A 5,572-nucleotide genomic window follows, 5' to 3' on the forward strand; every position below is an offset into this window, starting at 1 on the left:
CAAGCAGGCAGTAGGAAAGAGGAGGGCACTGGTCCCTCCCCTGACACCCCTGGTTTTGTGAATGCTTATTTAAAGCAATAGTCACTTGATTTGGAATGTATGAAGAGGTGCTCTTCATTGACTTGTGGCAATGAACATTGCTTGTGGGAAGGAAGGAAGAAAGGTGTTAAACCCCAGACTTAATCAGTGCTTAATTAGCAGTGCTGAATCAGTGGGTGTCCCCAAGCCCAAATCAATGTGTGGGTGGGTGTTGGCCCCAGGCCCAATTAACAGACTAACCAGAGCATAACTATCACCATCCAATCAGCCTGGGCAATGTATTGGCAAGTGACTAATTAAAACCAATCACTCAAAATGCTTAGACACAGGATTAGAGGTGGATGTCATTTTCTTGGACTTTAGCAAGGCCTTTGCTACGGTATCTCATCCTATTCTCATAAATAAGTTAAAAGGCTATGACATGGATGTTTACGAAGTTTGGTGGGTGGCAAATTCGCTTAGAGATCATACCCAGAGAGTGGTAGTAGATGGGTCGGTATCAACCTGGAAGGATGTGGGTAGTGGGGTCCTGTAGGGTTTGGTCCTTGGACCTGTACTCTCCAATATCTTCATCAGTGTCTTGGATGAAGGTGTGACGTGTACTCTGTCCAAGTTTGCAGATGATACTAAATTGTGAAGTGAAGTGCACACTCCGGAGGGTAAGGGAGACAGGCAGACCTGGGCAGGTTAGAAAAGTGGGCTGCAGTACAACAAGGACAAGTGCAGAGTGCTGCACCTAGGGCACAAAAAATATCCAACACACCTACTGACTCAGAAGTGACCTTCTCAGCAGCACAGAAGCAGAAACAGATCTTGGAGTCATAGTAGACTCCAAGATGAACATGAGTCATCAGTGTGATGAAATCACCAGCAAAGCTAACCGCACTTGTTTATGCATCAGCAGATGCATGACAAATAGATCCAAGAGGGTGATACTTCCCCTCTATGCATCATTGGTCAGACCACAGTTGGAGTACTGCATCCAGTTTTGGGTGCTGTACTTCAAGAAGGATGTTGATAGACTCAAGAGGTCCAGAGGATGGCCACTTGTATGGTCAGGGGCTTACAGAATAAGCCCTATGAGGCGAGACTGAGGGACCTGGACCCCTTCAGCCTCTGCAAGAGAAGGTTGAGAGGTGATTTTGTGGCCACCTACAGATTCATTAGGGGGACACAGCAAGGGATCAGAGATGCTCTGTTCACCAGGGCGCCTCTTGGGGTAATGAGGAACAACGGTCACAAACGGACAGAGAGCAGATTTAGGCTAGATATCAGGAAAAACTTCTTCACAGTAAGGGTGGCCAAAATTTGGAATGGGCTTCCCAGGGAGGTGGTACTCTCCCCTACCTTGGGGGTCTTTAAGAGAAGGCTGGATAGGCGTCTGGCTGGGGTCATATGAACCCAGCACTCTTTCCTGCCTAGGCAGCAGGTCAGACTCGATCTGTTGAGGTCCCTTCTGACCCTAGCATTTATGAATTAGGGAGCCAGATGCAGGAAGACAGGGTAACATGAGGCTTATTGTAAGGAGCACCAAAACAAGTAGTGTTGAAGCCATCGGTTACTTAGACTTCTTTGCCTTTAATCCCCACCCATCCAGAACCAGCTCTGGCTCCCTGAGCAACAGTGGTGCCCACCTGGCCCTGATGGCATTAGTGCACCCCTCAGCTGACTCCACTGTGGTTCAGAGAACAGGCTCAGCTGTAGTGCTCTTGGCTATCTCCTGGACAGAGGCAAGCTGAGCAGAGCTACTTTGCCGTTTTTCGGGTGGCACCTGCTTTTTGATGCTGTGCTTCTGCATGCAATGCAGGACATCCTTTATCAACTTGTGTGGCTTGTGGGCATTGACACAGCACTGTATGGCCATGTCCAGAAACTGCCCTGTGTGGTCTAGCAGCTACTTCAGGAAGTCAATTGTGTTGTCCACAATTCAGTTCTCCCAGTCCTCATCTCACTGAAATGACTCCCAGATTTCATCCCATCAGCCATCTGCAGCTGACATTTGGATTTGTGCTGCCTTGACTAAAGCCTCCATCACGCTGTCTCAGGACTATCACTGCCTGCAGCATATATACTTCTAGCACCCTACTGTAGTGCAAGCTGGGGTCTAAGGTTCAGAGGCATGTGCCCAACCAGCATCAGGTGTGGTAGCTAGTAAACAAATGAAAAAAAGTGTTCCTGGTTTGGTCACATTTCCTTCCCCTACCCGCCAAGCATTCAAGAGGATGCTGACAAACCTCCACCACCTCACAACCCCACCATGAAGGAACTGCTCGCAAGCTCCAAAACAAAGCCTGCAAGAGTGGCGCACATGGAAACCACTTTTAAGTTTACATGATATGCCTGACAAGGAAAATGTTTTTTTCTGAGAGGACATTGTTTTTATAGCCAGGAATGTTATTGCAGGTCAGGCCTTTTTTTGGATGAGATCAATAACCAGAGTGAGGAGGCACACACAACAACTATGCTCCATTTTCTGGGTAGATTGTTCTTGGGTGTGGCTATCCATTGATATGGTATAAGCAGTTATCCTGAAGCCAGGGTGCCATTGTTCTCCATGGTAAGTACCAACACACTGTAATGGGGAAAGGCTCTGTTGCAACAATCTCCAGTGCCCAGGGGTTACTTGTTGAAATACAGATAAGAGGTCACTTGCAATGGTAATCAATTGAATGCAGCTCCTTAGACAGAGTTCCAGGCCACATTCCCTTCTGATTGGTAGTGGTGCTGTGATTTGAGAAGCTGCTCTGCTGCATACGTTCAATCAACCTTGCTTGGGAAAATCCATAGGAGATGATGGAGGAGGACCAAATGGAAGTCCAGGAAGAAATGTTTGAGGACTGGGAAGTGGAGAATGGTGAAGAACTGAGTAAAGAATCCAAAATGGAGAACTTGGATGACATGGGTGAGAAGAAGGAGTAGGAGAAGGAGGAGGAACTCTTGCTAATTGCCCTGCTGCTGGCCTTGGACTTAATACAAAATAGGTGCAGCTAACGATAGCAGCATATGCACTGATCCTCTCTCTCAGTGCTTGTGATGAAGAGATGCCTGCATGTAGATGCACCTCACAAAAAAAGACACTTATATATGTGGTGAAGTGGGAGAGCAAAGAGGCACATGAAGAAGTGGAAGCTGATAGGGATTTGTGGATGAACCTCAGAGTCTGGGCCCATGAGAGTAGCTTGGATTTGTGGCAGCAAATCGTGCTGACCACTTGGAACAATCAACTGACTGGAGATGTTCTGAATGACCAGGGAGATGTTGAATCATATTATCTTGATGCTAGGGTCACAGATTGTAAGGCAGGACACTAACATGCATTGGGCCATGTCCATCATGAAACTGGCCACCCCATTCAGCTTCCAGTATATCATGAACTAGTTCGGTGTGGCTCCCTGCATGGCTGGGCTGGTGACTCGCAGAGTATTCCAGCTGCTGCAGGCTGATTCATGCACATTTATAACGGGTGGGCCAGCAGCACACATGATGCGCGTGTGTTCAGAAACTCTCCACTGCCTGGCCTCATGGAGAAAGGACACTATGCACCTGGAGTCCCTAAAACAATGATCCATGGTGTTGCTATTCCCCTCCTTATAACAGCAGAAGCTGCTTACCCCCTCAAGCCCTGGCTCATGAAGCACTATGGAGGGCATGTTATGGACCCATAGAAGCTGGTTTTCAACTACCTTCTGAGCAAATACAGGGTGGCTGTTGAATGTGCCTTTGGCTGACTGAAAGCATGGTGGAGGGCACTTAACTGCAGGCTTGAACTGGAGCTAGAAAATATCACGGTCTTTATAGTGGCAGCCTGTATGCTGCACAACATCTGTGAGACCTGCAGAGAGGTTTTCAGCCAGTCATGGGCTGACAAAGTATAGGAGGAGGTAGACTTGGGTATACTGGGGTAGGGTGTGGCCTGGGGTAGGGCTTATTGTTTGCAGGCTGGCATTGGTCTGAGGGGGGGGTGGGCACAACTCATTGTACAACACTACCTAGACAGACTGAATCAGCCCTGCAAAGGGTTAATTAAAACTTGTATTGCTCAGCTGGGGGGCAGGCAGGGGTAGGGTGTGGAGTGAGTGGTATGACCAGCCTGCAGGAGTCCAGTTTTGGTTTGTGTGTGGGCAGCAGGCAGGGGTGGGGGAGATGGGGTTCACCTGCATAGGTTGTTGGGAGGACCAAAATCTTCCTAGAGATGCCTGGTCTGTCCAGCCGCTTCTTGCCCAACTTCTATATCAATCTGAAAAGAGCACTCTTTGGAGTAAAGAAATGGTCTCCATTCACTACACCATTATTGTTTGTTGAGGTGCTGTGATGCTGACATAGAAAGATTTGGGGGTGAAATATGGGGGTGGGGCAAGCAGTCCATATTCAACACCAACATTCAACCCCAACCCCAACACCCCACCATTTCACCAACATTTCACAAATGCCCAAACATTTCACAACACCCCAACATTTCACAAAGCTGTATGCCATGCAAAACACACAATGCCATAGGAATTCATAGCATTACAGCGTCACTGGGCAGAGAAAGGGGAGAGGTGGAAGCAGCCCTTGTCAGGGGTCCCCATGGAAACTGTTCCAAGCCTGTACAGATGGGGAACACTGAGAGATGTAGTCCTAAAACATGGAAAGCTAACAACTGTCTGACAGAGCCGTGCAGGAGGATGAGGAGCTGGGGCAGCACCCACTCCTCCCACCACATAGAAATATATATTTCTTGTATGATATATCATTTTAAAAAATCATATATACATTTACATTACTTTCTAACACAGGGAGGTGAGAGGGGATGATGCACACGGCTTGCTATTGGTATCCCCACCACGAGGTTACCTGCTCAAGACCAGATGAAGCCTAAGGGGCTGCAAGTGGAAGGGTTTTGGGGTTCTGTGGCTTGGCAGTGGTGGGGCGGGGAGTGGGAGGGATTTAGCATGAGGCTCCCAGAGACTGTGGAGGGAGGGAATTAGTAATACTGGGGCATTACTTACTGGTGCTGATGAGCTTGCACTTCCTGCTGTAATTCATTAGGAAAGACAGCACTGGGGTAGATTGGTATGTGGCTTTCCCTGCTGGAATTTACAGGGCATTGCACACCAGCCTTAATTCTTTCAAAAGCCCTGTACGTGCAAACACAAACCCAATGCGCCAAAATGAGCAAGTTAAAATTTTTAAATCCCTGTTAAATTAATGAGGATTAAACGTCGTGGTGTGTACAAGTGCCCATACACTAGAATAACCCAGCTTGGGTCTGAAGCAATCCATGCTTTTGACCTGGCCACTCCCCTGCAGCTGCCACTGCTTTTCCTTGAAGTTACTTCACCCTGTCCCTCACTGGCATTATGGGTGCAGCTCTCTACTGCTCAGTCCTGGCACACCTCCTTGCCATCTTGCCCTGGCACAGACATGGGCAAAGCCCTCCCCAGCTTTGCAAGCTGAACCTGGCCTTCAAGCCATATGTTGCAAAACCCTGCACTAGGCTGCCTTGAAAATGCTAGTGGATATATCTTTTTATTCTTTAGTTCTAAGAATC

This window comes from Crocodylus porosus, unplaced genomic scaffold (assembly GCF_001723895.1).
Source record: "Crocodylus porosus isolate Cpor-Errol unplaced genomic scaffold, CroPor_comp1, whole genome shotgun sequence".
Taxonomy (NCBI): domain Eukaryota; kingdom Metazoa; phylum Chordata; order Crocodylia; family Crocodylidae; genus Crocodylus; species Crocodylus porosus.